Raw genomic sequence first — 18,835 nt, forward strand, 5'->3', positions numbered from 1 at the left:
GCTGGAGTAACTCCGCGGGTCTGGCAGTATTTCTGGAGGAAAGAAAAATGATAGGTGACATTTTGGGTCGGAACTCTTTGTCAGACACATTACCATATCACAAAATATTTCCATACAAATATTAAAAATAAAATAAATTAACAGAGCATTAATCAAAGATATTTGGAATGTATCTTCTTAAATTGGTTTTGGAATGTGAGCACATAGCAAATGTGGGAGTATGCATGTATATAGATTATTACATTCTTTGCTACTGTCCATAACAAATATAAACAGTTATATGGTTTTAATGTCATTGCATTCACAGGTCAATGAACACGCTGTCATTTATTGTTCTTCCCCCTTGCTCCTGAAATCGGAAACAATTCAAGAGCAACCATTCTGGGATTGGAGTGACAAGCATGGCATATTTTGTTCTATGTAGAACAATGCCTGTAGACCATTGCACATTTGGTTTTTAATTCAAGATTGATTTTATTTTCTGAACTGTCTTTGTTGGATTTGAATGCATGTCTCTGAATCAATTATCTTGACCAACAACTTAATCATCATACCACCATATCACCATTTTAGATTAATAAATTGCACAGAGTTGGCAAGCTTTTTAGAACCTCGTTAATAATTTCAAATAATTGGAGAGTTTAGCCCAGGGAAATATAATTAAACACGGTTTCTGGGGTATTATGCACAGTTTTGATCACCTTATCCACGAAAGGAGACCATGCCACATGAGCAGTGGAATAAAGGATCACCAGGCTGATTCCCAGGATGATGGAAGAGACCAAGTCAACTCAGTTTGTATTCACTCGAGTTCAGAAGGAGGGGGAAGGATCCAATTGAAACTGTAAAGTATTGGAAATAGAGCTAAACAGACTGGACACAGGGAGGATGCAGCCATTGGCTGGGTGATGAACCCCTGCTTCATCACCTCTGAATGAAAGGCAACAGTATTAATTTACAGACCAGAGACTTAGGCCTGAGGCAGAGACATTTCTTCAGAGGTTAAGAACCATCAGACTTTGCTATCCCATAAGCTGTTGTTAAATGTTTGCACAGGCAATGGAAACATTTCTAAATGCAAAAGCCTTCAAGGGAGAGTATGGGTATGTGGAGAAGGGATCAGCCAGGACTATATTCAATGTCGAATGAAGGCTGGGGGCCAAAATGCCTACTTCCGCTCCTATGTTTCTGAGAAATGTCAATTTATTTGTATAACGCGGAAATTATTCAAATAATTCCTTGTAAATGTCTCGCCCACACCCAATGCTTATCTCACATAACAAACCAACAGAGTCAGGTCACAATGATGTCCAAATTTACACTGTGTCCTCCATTTTAAGTAATGTAAATATGCAATAGCCCTTTCACAGGCTTTTCAGAAGTTTATAATTCTAAAAATATCACAAATCCCATTATCAAATGACCGTACTTAGTCCTATAATCAAATAACTTTTCAACACATCGTAGATAGAACGTTCATCATTCTTTGTGAATTATCTGTTAATGACATTCTTTTGGGGAAACATGCAGCGCCGAGATAACAAATTATGGTGTATCCGAGCTTTTGGCAGTCTATGTTTTATTCCTCAAGACATTCAATGGACTAGAATAGCATTTTACTCATAGTCATAGAGTGATACAGTGTGGATACAGGCCCTTCGGCCCAACTCACCCACACTGGCCAACAATGTCCCAGTTACACTAGTCCCACCTGCCTGCTCTTGGTCCATATCCCTCCAAACCTATCCTATCCATGTACCTGTCTAATTGTTTTATTGTCATGTCATGGGTTTTTTTTTTTAAAACTGTTATTTTGAAAATCCAAAAGCATTGCATTTTATTCCTTCCATAAGATAATGCAATAAACAATTTTAAAAACAATATTTGAAGCCGAGTCACTGCTCAATATTTCAGCAAATGAATGAACATAATCCAACATAATTATGGCTTGTCTCCTTATATCCAAATACAATATTCTTAATTGTGTGTTATACATGTGTTTTTAGAAACATTTTATCCACAAAATCCTCTCTTGATTCCAATTTGTATGTATTAACGCTTGATCTAACCAGTGACAATCTGGAAAGGAAATTACCAACATGCCTTAAATAAAAGCAAATTTATTTTAGTAGTAGTCCATATAAATATTATATTTTCCTATTTTCCGTGGTTTCATTTCATGTTGCATGTACACTATTTAACCACAAAGATAGTGTGCATTATTTTGTCGATTTTAATGTGGGTTTCCTCTGGATGCTCCATTTCCGTCCCACATTTCAAACATGTACAGCTTGGTAGATTAACAGGCCACTCACTGTAAGTTGCCCAATCTGTGGGGAGGTGCCAATAATATGGGGAGAATAATAATATATATATATATATTTTTTATTTTTTTTTAAACAGGTGAGTACAGGTGCATGCTGTGTGGTCAGCACATGCTGGGCCGAACGGCCCATTTTCATGCTGTACGTCTATGACTCTATTACACAAATTCAAGCATCTGTTAATTACACTGAAAGCTCTAATTGCACTGTTCAAATTGATTGCAGGAGACTGGCCTGTCCCACTTGGGCGTCATTTGCGCGTAATTTACGTGTCATGACGCACGACCTGCGGCTCATGCCTTGCACGTGATGCGCATTACACGCGCATGGTGCGTGGTGACATAGGCAGTGATGCGCAGTCACTCGTGGTGCCCCAGGATATTGGGATGTACAAAATCTTTGCGCGCCATCTGCTTAACGCACAAATGACACCCAAGTGGGACAGCCCTTAAATGCTCTGAGATACCTAAAACTACTTATACTCATGGAAAGACAGATATACTCATGAATAACAGATGCATTATTTCCAAAGGCAGCATGGAACATGAAGGTGGCTCTAATAAGGACGATAACTCTGGGCCATTTTCTTAGTAATTAATTATTCAAACCATTAATGAATATACTTTGGTAAGAATGGGCTAAAGCAGCATTGGCTTAAAATAAATAACTCTTCTAAAGACTAAACAAGATTGAATTAATTTTGGGGTAATTTTTTTTGTGGTGGGGGAAATTTAAAAATCCGACTGAAATTCTTCATTCTTGATTAAAAGAAAAGTCACACAGTTGTGCCAATCAATTCTTCCATCCTAAATATTTCTTCAAAACATGCATGACGGGTATTATTATCAATGATACAAACAGATATTCCATCGTATTCATAGCACATTAGTTCATCATGCTGAGAACACTTTACCACAGAAAAACATGTCAGGATAAAATAATTATTCTTATTTAGATGTGACATTGTTTCATAGCTGGTATTGAACCTATCCTTTGTAAACTTGCTAACCTAACAATGTTGGTATTCATCCAAAAAGCTTTCAAGCTCTGTAATTTTCCCATAAGTAGGTTGGATCCAATTAACTCTTATCTGATAATTTATCAGCAGCAAGCATTTGAAGTCCCTTTTACCAAAAATAATTGGCATGCTATATTATATTTATAACCAGAACAGAAATGATACTAACTCGTCAATGCTGTAGGAAGCAATTTTTTAAAGTGTCACTTGTATGCTTATCAGCATTACCAAATGAAGAGAACACTTCATACTCTGAAAAAAATATCAATAGATCATAATTTGGATCAATGTATGACTTGACATATTTGTTAGCTGTGTGCCATGTTTACCAAATAATGCAATGAAATCTGTCATCGCTAAATTGAAACATGTAACCTGATTACACTAATGCACAATTTCCAATGTTTCTTCTTTCCAGGTAAAAATGATGCCCCTCCATGTACAATTATACAGATACAAACATGGTAAAATAATCAAAAACATGGTGCTGCAACAGTGGGAGTAAACAGCACTAAATTTAGAAGTTTCATGAACAGAATTTTAATCTCAATTAACAACACTGATGTCAACTGTTGAAACCAATAGCATTTTTTTTGGTCGCGATTCTAAAGCAATTATTTTATGCTTGAATCAACAAAACCATTAATTAATGTTAAAACTTCTGTGCGAAAGAGATGTTCAAACTAGCACTGGATCAAAGATCTGATATACTGCTGACTGACAACTGATAAATAGAGTGTGCGAGTACTGCATAAAAAGAGAGAATGCACCTGGGAAAGGGTTAGATGCAACATCAGTAACAGGATGTCAAAGCATTTTCAGCTACAGTGTGAGAGAGGAAGGGAATGGAAGGAGGCTGCGAGTTGCCCCACCCTGCCTTCATGCCAGCCTGCAAAAGACTCATCCTCTGCAGTACTAACCACAGCATCACGGGCCCGGAGAGCAGCATCGGGCTGGAGACCACGTTAACTGACAATTCTTCTAAAGACCTCTTTGCAATTGATAAAACCAGCCAGGAAATCCGAAAAAAAAGTCAGCTTTTCCTCAGGCAACGTTTATAACATTACTTCACCACAGTTGTGCTGAGAAATATCTAGCAGTCCTTTTAATCTAACAGGCGCAAGTAGTTTTTTTTTTGGCATTACATAAAGATTGAGTAATAAGCAGACGATTAAATAAAGCACCCACACGACTGAACGAGATACGTGTTGCTGTTCTGCAGACAGTGCACAAGCTGACACATTTCTGCCTCATTTTTTTTGTTCCTCTACATTGAGGGAGTTGATAGTGCTCAGGTATTTCTGTACTCACTTGCCATGCTGCCTTCGCGATTTGAGCGATTACACTGCACACCGGCAGCTACTTAAATATTTTCTTAGACTGGAAGAAAATAACCTCATGTCGCCACCAGCTTCCGGACTGGGAGAAAATCCAACTGCACCTTCAGTATGAAACAATGCGTTCATATACCATCTTGCAGTTGCCTTCTTTCTCCCCCTCGATGCAATGAAGGTGATTTTCGTGTCTGGTCTTCTTTAGCACTCCCTTACTGTGGAATGTGCAAGCAGGTCCTGCAGTGTGGACAGCTCCCGGTGCAGCTGCGAGAGAGAGCGCGGCGCAGCCCACAGCCATCTGACTCCCTCTATCCGCACAGCGTCAGGCTGCGCTCCTTAAAGACGCAACAGTTCTACCTACACCACCGTGCTGGCACACACCTCTTTCCGTTACATTGCACATCGAGTTAACGGTTCAGAGGAGAAAACATTGCATGGCACACAACTATTTTTTTTTTAATCGTCAAGAGGCAAATGCGCAATCAACTGGTACAAAAGACATATCATGCTTTGAAATATGGGGTCCAACGTGTATGGATGTTTCAACATAGGTTGAAATTGCACTTAGACTCCACACATGAAAAATAAAGCTTTATGCAAAATTGTGCTTTAAAATATGGGTCCCCATAATTACTAAGGGTTTTAAACATTTAAGAAAGAACTGCAGTCTGAAGAAGGGTCTCGACCCGAAATATCACCTATTCCTTCACTCCACAGATGCTGCCTCACCCGCTGAGTTTCTTCAGCATTATTGTCGACCAAAGGTTTTAAACAGGTGGGCTGCAATACTCATACGGCACAGAAACAGGCCCTTCGGCCCAACTCACCCATGCTGATTAAGACACCCCAAATGCATTAGTCACACCTGCCTGCATTAGGCCCATACCCCTCTAAGCCAGCCCCATTCACAAACTTGTCCAAAAGTCCCTGCCTCAACAACCTCCTCTGGCAGCTCATTCCATAAACCCACCACCCTTTGTGTGAAAAAGTTGCCCCTTAGATTCCTATTAAATATTTCCCCTCTCACCTTAGACCTATGTCCCCAGGTTCTTGATTCCCCTACTCTGGGTAAAATACTGCATTTACCTTATCCTTTCGACATGATCTTATGCACCTCTATAAGATCGCCAGTCGCCCTACTGCACTCCTTGAAATAAAGTCATTTATTTCATAGGAGGGTGATGGCTAGGCGCAGGCCTGGTTCCAGTGGCTTCCTCATGAAGGTCTCCTTTTCCTCCAGGTGAGGGCTCGCCTGTGTCTTGAGCTCCTGAAAAAGCTCAGGGGGGATGTTCTGAAAGCAGCCCGATTTTCTTGCTGGAGCACAGTCATTGGGTTTTCATACTGGCCCAACTTGGGTCTAGTCTGGAACAAGGACTTCACCCACACAGAACTCTTTGTCGGCTTGTTCTTCACCATTCTTCTTGTCCTTCTGTCTTGTGGATCTATAAGCATGAGGGCTGCTGCAAGCAGCAAGGCTTCTTCTTCTTGTGAGAGCAATGCCCTCTAAAGTTTCTTCATGGCAGTCATGACTCAGAATGATTGGAAACCCCACCCTACAAACCCTTTAATAGAAACATAGGATGATGTCATTGTTTTGGAGGTCAAAATGAGGTTCATTGGCCTTACAGTTGACGCCTAGCTTGTCGTAGCTTGACTTTGGTTGTCGTAGATGTGTCGAAGGTGGACGTCCTAAGTCGCCACTGTTGGGTCGCCGGTTGTTGGGAGTTAGCCATAGCGTGACGTCGACTAGGTTGTAGGTTGCCGTAGCTTGCCGTAGACATAGTCATAGAATGGGTTCCAGTCACCGTTTCTTCCGCGATCTGACAAGACTATGACAGTTGCCTAAAAAATGGCCTAAGTGGGACAGGCCCTTCACTCTTCTGAACCCCAGCAGAAATACACCTAGCTTGTCCAACCTTTCCTCACAGACCAACCAGTCATTCCAGGCAGTAAACCTCCCATTAATTGCTTCTAACATGTTGTCACACTACTTCAACTAGGGAGCCCAATGCTGTATGTACCTTACTTCAGATACGGCTATATGTAACTAGAGACAGAATTCAATCCAAAGACAAAAACACAATATGAAGAGAGAGCAGCGGCAGCTAAAGCGCGCCAGCGTACACTCTCCCTTCCGGCAGCCATCTTGGACACAGAGTAAAATAATCATTTACATACAAAAAAACATCCCCCCACAATGGTTACCACTGAGGGGGAAGGCACAATGTCCAGTCCCCATCCCCAGTTCTCCCATAGTCAGGCCTATTGAGGCCTCCACAGTTGCCTCTACGGAGGCCCGATGTTCCTGGCCGTTCTCGCCGGGTGGTGTTGCTCCGACGTCGGGAGAGTCCTCACAGCGGCTTGGGACGGGTGGAACGGCCGATTCTCTACCGGAGTCCGTGGCATTCAGAAGCCGACAGGGCTGCGTCGGTTAGAGCTCCGAGGCTCCCGATGTTAAATTCGGCGCGGCTGGCCGCGCCACAATCCCGCAGCTCAACACTGGTAGGTGAAGGTGCTGGGCGGTCCCCACCAGGAAAACGCCGCTCGCAAGGACGGGTCGACGGTGCAGCCCGGGGAAAAAGCTGCCTCACCGACCAGGTAGGGACCTAGAAAATTCCCCCTTTTTCCCCACATAAAAAAAAGTCAAATTCCCCAACAAACATAGGACAAAATTCACTAAAAACTAATTTAAAAAAGTGAATTGAACGGACAGCTGCTGGTTAGCAGCCGTTCCCCAGGATGGCTCCTCCTCCAGGCTGTAGAGCAGCATTTATGAATTACCCACTTGAACACCACCCACAACTGAGAGATCTGTGATTCCTCACCAATTAGATAACATGCTTTTTTTAATTTGTTCTGCCAAAATGGGCATTTTCACATTTTCCCAGATTTTATTCCATTTTCCAGATTTCTAGCCACATATGAACCGACCTTAACACTTACCTATCCCCAGTGGAAAAGATCCTGAAGAGAAGAAGAGGGAGCGTTCTTGGCCCTCAGTAGTACAAAGTCATGGACTTGGTAGTAGGAATAAAGTTGTAGACTAATTTCTAAATGGGTAAGAAGTTAGTTTGAGAAGGGACTGCAGGTGCTGGAAAATTGAAGGTAGACGAAAAGGCTGGAGAAACTCAGCGGGTGAGGCAGCATCTATAGAGCGAAGGAAATAGGCAACGTTTCGGGTCACTTCTTCAGACTGATGTGAGGGTGTGGGCAGGAAGAAGAAAGGAAGAGGTGGAGCCAAAGGGCTGAGGCAGAGAGGCTGAGGGAAGGGGAGGAGAAAGTAGGGACTGCCTGAAATTAGAGAAGTCAATGTTCATACCGCTGGGGTGCAAACTACCCAAGCGGAATATGAGGTGCTGCTCCTCCAGTTTACGGTGGGCCTCACTCTGGCCATGGAGGAGGCCCAGGACAGAGAGGTCGGATTCGGAATGGGAGGGGGAGTTGAAGTGCTGAGTCACCGGGAGATCAGGTTGGTTATTGCAAACCGAGTGGAGGTGTTCGGCGAAACAATCGCCAAGCCTACGCTTGGTCTCGCAGATGTAGAGTAGCTGACATCTAGAGCAGCAGATGCAATAGATGAGGTTGGAGGAGGTGCAGGTGAACCTCTGCCACACCTAGAAAGACGGCTTGGGTCCTTGCATGGAGTCCAGGGGGGAGGTAAAGCGACAAGTGTAGCATTTCCTGCAGTTGAAAGGGAAAGTGCCAGGAGAGGGGGCGGTTCGGGTGGGAAGGGACGAATTGACCAGGGAGTTACGGAGGGAGTGGTCTCTGTGGAAAGCCAAAAGGGGAGGAGATGGGAAGATGTGGCCTGTGGTGGGATCACGTTGGAAAATGTCAGAGGATTATATGTTGTATGTGATGGCTGTTAGGGTGGAAGGTGAGGACAAGGGGGACTCTGCCCTTGTTATGAGTGGGGGGGGATGGGAAGTGAGAGCAGAGTCACAGCGTATAGAAGAGACCCTGGTGAGAACCTCATCTACAGTAGAAGAGGGGAACCCCCGTTCCCTGAAGAATGAGGACATCTCCGATGCCCTGGTGTGGAACACCTCGTCCTGGGTGCAGATGCAGCGTAGGCGGAGGAATTGGAGACACGAAATTCACCTATTCCAAGAGTTCAGTTTAGTTTAGAGATGCAGTCCGGAAATAATAGGGGATGGAGCCACTAAATGGGGACATGGTTCAAAAATGTAAAGTTCAAAGGGACTTGGGAGTGCTGGTGCAGGATTCCCAAAAGGCTTGCAGGTTAAATTAGCAGAAAGGATGGCAAATGTAATATTAGCATTCATTTCAAGGCGAGTAAGATATAAAAGCAAGGATGCACTGCAAAGGCATTACAAAGCACTTTATACGACTATATTTGGAATATTGTGAGCAGATTTGGGCCCCATATCCGAGGAGGTATATGCTGGGTTTTGGAGAGTGTCCAGAGGATGTTTACGAGAATAATCCCACAAATTATTGTATTAATGTATAATGAGCGTTTGACAGCTCTGGACCTGTACCTGCTGGAGTTCAGAAGGAGGGGTGGGGACCTCGTTGAAACTTATCAAGTAATGAAAAGCCTGGATAGAGTGGATGTGGAACGGTTGTTTCCACTAGTGGGAGAGTCCTGGACTGGAGGAAACAGCCTCAAGATACAAGAACATACCTTTAGAAAGGAAATGAGGAGGAATTTCTTTAGTCAGTGCATCTGGGTATTTCATTGCCACAGTCGGCTGTGGAGCCCAAGTCTTTGAGTATTTTTAATGCAGGGATTGATTGGTTTAATGGGCTGAATGGCCTAATTCAGCATCTATAACATATGGCCTAATTCAGCATCTATAACATATGAACACAAACTATTTACAATTATAGTGAGGATGCTGGAGTATAAGAGTAGAGAAGTTTTGTCACAATGGCTCAGGCTGTTGCGAGGCCTAAAATGAATACTGTTCTTTTACCAAAAAAATAGCGAAGGAGGTGGTCCTAAGAAGATTCACCATGCTAAAGGGCGGCATGGTGGCTCAGCGGTAGAGTTACTGCCTTACAGCGCTTGCAGTGCCAGAGATCCGGGTTCCAACCCAACTATGGGCGCTGCCTGCACAGAGTTTGTACATTCTGACGCTCGAAGGGCCGAATGGCGTCCTCCTGTACCTAGTTTCGATGTTCTTCCCATGACCGCATGGGTTTTCACAGAGATCTTCGGTTTCCTCCCACACTCCAAAGATATACAGGTTTGGAGGTTAATTAGCTTGGGTTTGTATACTTGGTACGTGTCAATTGTCCCTAGTGTGTGTCGGCTTATGTTATTGTGCAGGGATCGCTGGTCATTTCGGACTCAGTAGGCCGAAGTCGTCTGTTTCCGCACTGCATCTCTAAACTAAACTGAACTCTTGGAATAGGTGGTTTGTCCCACCAAGAGGGGCTATTGTAGAGTTTAGAAGAGTGAGAAGTGACCTTATTCCAAACACAAAAATTGAAAGGAGGAAACTTTACAGAGGAAATATTGAAAAGATTTCATGAGTGGGAGAATCATGAACAAAAATAAGGGACTGGTCATAAACTAAGAGGCAGATATTTCTTCTCTTAAGGGTAGTGAAACTCTTAAATTATCTGCCACAGAGGGTGGTGAAGGCCAAGCAATTTGCTATATTTAAGGTGGGGATGAATAAATATTTGAAAGATTTATGAATTGAATGTTATGGGTATCAGCGCCTGAGAGTAATTAAGACCCCCATTGAATCTGCGATTATATTGAATAGCAGAGCAAGTTTGATGGGCCTAGTATCTGATGTTGCCCTTATTTTCTTGTATTCCTTCACCTGTAAAGCTGTATGTCAGTACGTTATTGCCATGTGTACAGAGATACAGGGAAAACTTTGGTTTGAGGCTATCCGGAAAAATCATGCAGGAGGACATCAAGTACTGTAAATGGGAAAATAAACAGTGCAAAATATCGAAGGTAGACAAAAATGCTGGAGAAACTCAGCGGCTGAGGCAGCATCCATGGAGCGAAGGAAATAGGCAACGTTTCAGGTCAAAACCCTTCTTCGGACACTGATGTGAGGTTTGGGGGGGTGGGGGGGGGGGTGAGGGGGGGGTGGGGGGGGGGGGGGGTGGGGGGGGGGGGGGGGGGGGAAGGCGGAATGTGGGGGTGGGGGGGGTCGTGGGTGGAGTGGGGGGGGGGGGGAGAAGAAAGGAAGAGGTGGAGCAAGTGGGCTGAGGGAGAGCCGAGAAGGGGAGAAGAAAGTAGGGTATACCTGAAATTAGAGAAGTCAATGTTCATACCGCTGGGGTGCAAACTGACAAGCAAAATATGAGGTGCTGCTCCTCCAATTTACGGTGGTACTCACTGTGGCCATGGAAGAGGCCCAGGACAGAAAGGTCGGATTCAGAATGGGAGGGAGAGTGCTGAGCCATCGGGAGATCAGGTTGGTGGTGATTGTGAACCGAGCGGAGGTGTTCGGCGAAGCGATCGCCAAGCCTACGCTTGGTCTCACTGATGTTGAGCAAAATATAGTGTTACAGCTACTGTTACAGCAGATATAAAATACTATGGTCATAAGGAGGTCGGCTGTAAGATTGGGAATTCATCCCTTGCAAACAAGAGGTCCATTCAAAATCCAGATAACAGCGAGGAAGGAGGTGTTTTAGAATGTGGTGCGACATGTTTTTGTATCTTCTGCCTGACGAGAGAGGGGAGAAAATAGGATGACCAGGGTGTGAGCGGCATTGATTATGTTGGCTGCTTTCTGAGTTGTTGGAACTGGCTAAAAGGCATCTATTTGCGATGCAGGGACGTCTTTCTTTCTGTGGTCATATCAAGTTGCAAGGAGCATTCTTACTACTGCAAGCTGGAACCTTCTGCAGAAAGCCCACTCACAAGAAAGTTGTAAAGAGTGATGCAATGGTATCCATTCCAACACTGGACTATGTGCTTGATATTATTAATCACAAGTACAAACAGAGCAAATGCCTTTTTACAGTCACAACCCCAGCTAAAAGAAAGCACCACTTGCTTCTAGAAGATCTTCGTTCATAGTCATAGAGTCCTACAGCATGGAAACAGGCCCTTCGGCCCATCTTTCCCACCATATTCCATCCACACTAGTCCCACCAGCCTGTGTTTGGCCCATATCCCTCTAAACCTATCCTATCCATGCACCAGTCTAAATGTTTCTTAAACATTACGATAGTTTCTGCCTCAATTACCTCCCCTGCCTGCTCATTCCACACACACACACACACACACCCACCCTTTATGTGAAAAAGTTACCCTTCAGGTTCCTATTAAATCTTTCCCATCTCACCTTAAACCTAACCTAAGTTGAGAAACACTACAGTCTGCCCAGAACCTGTTTGGCTCCAGCAGATGAAATATCCACAATCAAGTGTTACCAACCACTACACTCCAAGACCAGAGAGACTCCAAAATGACCTAGAAGCACATTAAGGCCGTCAGACAAATGAAATAGTAAAATCTGTTTCACAACACATAATTAGTGCAATGTTGCATTATCATTACCTCTAAGATTGGAATTCTACTGTCCGGCTAATAATTTCATGAACAACTTTGTTGCATTTAACAGATTTTTTTCTCAAGATTTTAGTAATCTGAAAACCTCCCCAAGGTATTCTGTAATTTATTCCCAGATTACTACACTAAAAAAATTGAATAAATTCTCTAATGCACGCTCAAATGTAGAAAAAAAACCACGTTTACTTCCCATGTTGTCAGCAGAATATAAGGAGTTCAGTAGTTAGTATTCCTACCTTTGAGGCAACACTTGTTTGCAAGCAGCTTTAACCTATTGGTTTTCAATACAAGTCAAGAAAATTTGCACTGGTATTACCAAGACTTTTCTCAAGGGATATTTGAGTATAACATTTCCAAACTGCTAAAAAGAAATCTATTTTCTTAATAGGAATTGTACATTAAAATCCAAATAGAAACACAATTAACTCCTAGACCCCAACAAAGTGAACAGCAGACAAATTCCATCAAACCAAAGTAAGTGATATTAGTCCACTGGTACTTCATTTCAATATTCCACTTGAACATTTAGAAAGGCAAGGCCAATATCAAATCAAGTTTCATTACTCACTTTTGAGGACATGATTAACTCTGGAAGAATACCGGTTACGGTTGCATTCCATCACGTCTTTCAAAAACCAAGGGCCAATTTAAAATACACAAGCAAGTGTTACCAACAACTACATTTCAAGAATAGGGAGGAATGTGCAGAGAATGAACATACTCTGGGGGAGTGCAGAACCAGGAGCCACAGTTTAAGAATAAAGGGGCCATTTTGAACGGAGATAAGGAAAACCTTTTTCACCCAGAGAGCTGTGAATCTGTGGAATTCTCTGCCTCAGAAGGCAGTGGAGGCCGATTCTTCTGATGCTTTCAAGAGATTTAGATAGAGCTCTTAAAGATAGTGGAGTCAAGGGATATGGGGAGAAGGCAGGAACGGGGTACTGATTGTGGACGATCAGCTATGATCTCAGTGAATGACGGTGCTGGCTCGAAGGGCCAAATGGCCTACTCTTGCACCTATTGTCTATTGTCTATAACGTCCCAACACTAATACCCAACCACCTACCTACTATTCTCAACCATCTAATTCTAATGCTGTACAAACATATGTGCAATACTTAACTTATCTTCTTAAATTGCTTCTATTACCAATGGCGAATATGCCATAACTAACTGACTTTGCAATTATTGGCAATGATTGCACACACCACTGACGTCAATTACTGCCAGGGGACAGGCATAGGGTATCTTTGGATCTAGTAATGTCATCCAGCTGGCTGTGCCAACCACAGTGAAGATTCTCACACGCCACCAATCAGGAAAACACACATTTATATTTAACCATAATATCTTATAGGGTTTCAACTTTAAGAAAAAATAAAAATCATGGAATTTCATAATTAGTTAAGGATTGATTTATTGAAAGATGCAGCATTACAGGCGCTTCGGTCCACCGATGTCGCACTGACCATCGATCACCCATACAGGCAGCACCTGTAGTCAGGATCGAACCTGGGTCTCTGGCGCTGTCAGGCAGCAATTCTACCACTGTGCCACTGTGACACCCCTTCTTTGTGCTGGCTACTGAAGGGCTGGAAGCCATGTGGAACCTTTCATCAATAAACAATTGATGTGGAACCTTTCATCAATAAACAATCCATGTGGAACCTTTCATCAATAAACAATCCATGTGGAACCTTTCATCAATAAACAATTGATGTCTGCAGGAGGACATAGTGCCCTGAGAGCAAGCTTTATAATAATCCAAAGGAATTTGACTGCTATGAGAAATTCTATTCTTGATATTCCATGAATCTAGTACATCCTAGAGATACAATGGATATTTAAATGGCAATAATTCTGTAAGATAAAATCCATTCCGTTCTCACTGATAACTGCATCAGTGTCTGTCATTTTGAGCAATTTACAATGTTACACATGTGAGGAATAATCAGTCAATTTTTCAAAACTGTCCATACAGAAATAGCTTTTTGTGTTTTTTCACTTTTTGACTATTATGTGATTATAGTGACCTTCGTATAAACATCACTATTATTTTAAATTTATCAAGAAATTACAGTGAAGAAAAAACCATGGTGTTAAAAAGTATTTGCTTTATTGAATCCCAATTCCTCACACATTAACCACCCCACCCCCCCGCCCCCCCCCCCCCCAATACTATCAAAGTGAATATTAAATCAGTTGACCAGCAGATTACATCTCACATTTATCAACATTTAAGTAAAAAATAATTTTGGTTCACATGTGTGGATATTGTTCTCAGATCAGTTTGAATTGTCTGCTTGATTGGATGATGCATAATCTGTATGACGCATGGACTGAAGAAACTGAAACAAAACATAGCCAAACATGTGAACACAGATTGTGATTTGACCCATGACTGACAACTACAAGCTTGAATGGATCCTGCACCTCTTTAAGGGATCAGTTCCTCACTGACTACTTTCTATATTAGACGTAAACTTCTTCAGCAAACAGCTGCTGCACCTTGTTTTCCTCGGCATCATAATTATTGATTGTCCTGGTAAGTGTCATCCTATATGGGCTGCAAATCAGCATCAGATACAGAGTTACTGCTGCAGACACAAACTTTAAATATATAGATATTATAAATGATTGACACATGGATATTATACAAATCAGAGCACCAAAGGTTGATAGGAAAAATGAGATTAATTTCTATGACTTTGACATCATCCAAACAAAATATTTCATTTGATTTAATTGCTTTAATTGCAGAAGTGCAATTTCCTTCCAAAATACAATCGCAATTATCAATTTAGTCACTCCCGAATATGTTAAATTCCCCAAACAACCCCAATGCAAACAATGATTCTTAATTTTGATATTGGTTTATATGCAAGCTGTTATTTCTATGAATCACCATTTAAAAGTCACATATCAAAATACTGATTAAAAATAGAATTGGGAACATTATCAAGCTGCAGATTAAAACAACACTGTGCACTCTAGCATATCCAATCTTACTTTGTGAAAACAAAATTGCCACATGTAAAACGTATTCTATAGCCTGAAAAGAAAAAAACAAAACATGTAATCAACCAAAAAAATTGATTGCAAAGTTAACATAAAACATTCAGAAAAGCAGAACCATCATTTGCCTTTTAAATGTCGACAATAATTTAGGAATGGATAGTGAAAATTGTACCAGACATAAAACTAAAATTGCAGCTCTGTGCTGGAAGGCCCACTGCCAACATGGATTGTCCCTCAGTAGTGCACCATTAAGCAACACTTATGATGCACAGAAACAAAACGACATGAAGGCTAATGAGTAGGTTAACCTATGATGAGCGTTTATCAGCACTGGGCCTGTACTCGCAGGAGTTTAGAAGCATGAGGGGGAATCTCATTGAACTATACAGAATAGTGAAAGGCCTGAATAGAATGGATGTGGAGAGGATGTTTCCACTCGTGAGAAAGTCTAGGACGAGAGGTCAAGGTTGGTCTTTTCGGAAGGAGATGAGGAGAAATGTATTTAGTCAGAGGGTGGTGAATCTGCGGAATTCTTTGCCACAGAAGGTTGTGGAGGCTGTCAATGGATATTTCTAAGGCGGAGATAGATAGATTCTTGATTAATCCAGGTGTCACAGGTTATGGAGAAAAGGCAAGATAATGGGGTTGGGAGGGAGAGATAGATCAGCCACGATTGAAAGGCAGAGTAGACTTTATGGGGCAAATGGCCTAATTCTACTCCTATTTATGACCTTATGAAGGCATTTCATCATTAAATGCAATCATGTATATTCCTATTTACATTATATATATTTTTAGAACATCTTAATATTACTAATGCTTGGAACTGGTACAAATATTCAATAAGCACAAGATGGTTGAACATTCCTGGTTGAAGAACGCAGGAAAAGAAAAAAAGATCTATAACCAGACGGTATCAATTGACGGCAGCAGACAACAGCATTCATTAAAATGACATCAGCATGAAACGAAGAGATCAACATATCAACATTCGGTGGGCGGCGCGACTCTGGTCAGCAGCGGCCTCTGCAGTCTGTCCGCGTTTTATTATTTTCTGAAATGTAGTTTTTGTTATTTTTTGTTGGGTGTGTGTGTGGGGGGGTGGGGGTGGGGTGGGAGGGGGGGGGGGGGGAACTTTTTTAAATGACAAACCTTTTTTTCGTCGGGTTTCCGTGTCGTTGGGGCCGCAACGAGGAGCTACTACTAATGGCCGAGTCCGGAGCGGGTGGACAAAGCGCTTATTCTTCCTAAATTAAACATTAGGTCTGGGACGGCGGCACCGGGAGCCCGCGGCTCCCTGGAGGGAGATTTTCAAACAAGTGCGGGGTTGAAGAACTGAGCAGGAATAATGAAAAAAGATCTATAACAGCAAGAACGGGTATGCGACCTTGACGGCGTGGCAGGCCGCGGGACAATCAGCATTCACATTAAGAGAATGATTAGGCATCACAGCGAAGAATGGACAAAATTAGACCTATGTGTTTGAAATGTATGGCTGCAGAAACGGCATTTCGTTTGGACCTCAAGGGGTCCAAATGACAATTAAAGGCTTGTATCTTGTATCTTGTATCTTGTATCTTGTATGTCCTAAAGCAACTTAAGATTGACACAAAAAGCTGGAGTAACTCAGCGGCACAGGCAGCATCTTTGGAGAGAAGGAATGGGTGACATTTCGGGTCGAGACCCTTCTTCAGACTAAAGCAACTAAATGCACACATTTGATATGTAATTTGAACTCTCGATATATTATAATCTATTCAGATTTCAAACCATTTATTTGATTTAATTTTACAGTCAATCGTTGCAATTTTTTTTTAAATGTCTGCCACGGATACTTTAATGCAGAAGTATCTCACCATTTAATTGTAAACTGGGTGAGAAATGTTTGCAGCAAACTTTTTGAAACATTCACTGTATAAAATCTCATATTAAAAGTTAAATCAAATTATTCGTGGAGCTGTTTACAAATACTAATTTTCCTTTCATATAGTTATAGAGCCATACAGCATGGAATCAGGCCCTTCAGCCTAACACGTCCATGCTGAGCAAGTTGCCTCATCTAAGATAATCCCATTTGCCTGCATGTCCTTCCTCCCTTTCCTCCACAAGTACATGTCCAATTATCTTTCAAAATGTTGTAATTGTAGCTGCATCGACTCCATCCTCAGGCAGCTTATTCTATATACCCACCACACTCTGGGTGAAAAAGTTGACCCTGAGGTTCAAATGTAATCTTTCCCTTCTCACCTTAAACCCATGTCCGCTGGTTCTTGATTCCCCTACACGGTGTAAAAGTGTGCATTCACCCTATCAATTCCCCTCATGATTTTACCCCTGTAAGATCACCTTCCTGCCTTCTGCCCTCAAGTAATAAAGTCCTAGCCTGCCAATCTCTCCTTGTAGCTCAGTCCCTTGAGTCCTGGCAATGTCCCTGTAAATCTCTCTGCACTCTTTCCAGCTGAATGACACCTTTCTTAAAGCAGGGTGACCAAAAGTGACACAATACTCCAAAGATAGCCTCACCAACATCTTGTACAACTGTAACATAATGTTCCAACGTCTGTACTCAATACCCTGACTCATGAACACCAATGTACCAAAAGCCTTCTTTACCACCCTAAATGATGCCATTTTCCATAAACAGTGCTTTAAACTGTGCATTCGTGCTATTGAGGGAGTGCAGCGTAGGTTTACAAGGTTAATTCCCGGGATGGTGGGACTGTCATATGTTGAGAGAATGGAACGGCTGGACTCGTATACTCTGGAGTTTAGGATGAGAGGGGCTCTTATTGAAACATATAAGATTATTAAGGGTTTGGACAGGCTAGAGGCAGGAAACGTGTTCCCGATGTTGGGGGAGTCCAGAACCATAACTTAAATTATCCACATTTTAAGAATAAGGTGTAAGCCATTTAGAACGGAGATGAGGAAACACTTTTTCTCACAGAGAGTTAGTTGTGAGTCTGTGGAATTCTCTGCCTCAGAGGGCGGTGGAGGCCAGTTCTCTGGATACTTTCAAGAGAGAGCTAGATAGGACTCTTAAAGATAGCAGAGTCAGGGGAAATGGGGAGAAGGCAGGAACGGGGTACTGATTGGGGATGATCGGCCATGATCACATTGAGTGGCGGTGCTGGCTCGAAGGGCCGAATGGCCTACTCCTGCACCTATTGTCTATTACCTGTACGCCTAGATCCTTCTGCTCTACAACATTCCCCAGGGCCCTACCATTCACTGTGGCCCTGCCCTGATTGACTTGCCCAGTTGATCAAGATCCTACTGCAGTTTTTGATAACCATCTTCACTGTCTATTATACTGCCTACTTTCAGATAACTTGAATGTTACTTGGGTTATTGCCAATTGTAATGTTGCATCTTATTTAATTCTCTGCTAAGTCTGAACAACTCATCAATGTTATTCTCTCACTCCACATCACCACACCTTGGCTTAAGTGACCAATGGGTTGTTACTGCACAAACACCTAACGCACTCCTGTCCAATCATCAGCAATAGTTCTACAATAGTCACACATTTCACAGGGATTACTCCCTCGTTACATTCAGCATTGTTTGGTCACCAAAACCTCAGTCATCTTTTGTGTAGTTTAGTTTATAGATACAGCGTTGA

At 42.3% G+C, this 18,835-nt stretch overlaps 1 protein-coding gene across 1 annotated transcript in view; it reads right to left on the minus strand.

Annotated features, from left to right (window-relative positions):
* The window catches only part of LOC129701614 (janus kinase and microtubule-interacting protein 1-like), a 320,171-nt gene extending 314,368 nt beyond the window's left edge, over positions 1 to 5,803 (minus strand). The window contains exon 1 of the mRNA XM_055642935.1: positions 4,654 to 5,803. The gene's annotated coding sequence lies outside the window, so the exon portion shown is untranslated. The remainder of the gene's footprint in view (positions 1 to 4,653) is intronic.
* Between the last annotated feature and the right edge of the window lie 13,032 nt (positions 5,804 to 18,835).

This window comes from Leucoraja erinacea, chromosome 1 (genome assembly GCF_028641065.1).
Source record: "Leucoraja erinacea ecotype New England chromosome 1, Leri_hhj_1, whole genome shotgun sequence".
NCBI classification, from domain to species: Eukaryota; Metazoa; Chordata; class Chondrichthyes; order Rajiformes; family Rajidae; genus Leucoraja; species Leucoraja erinaceus.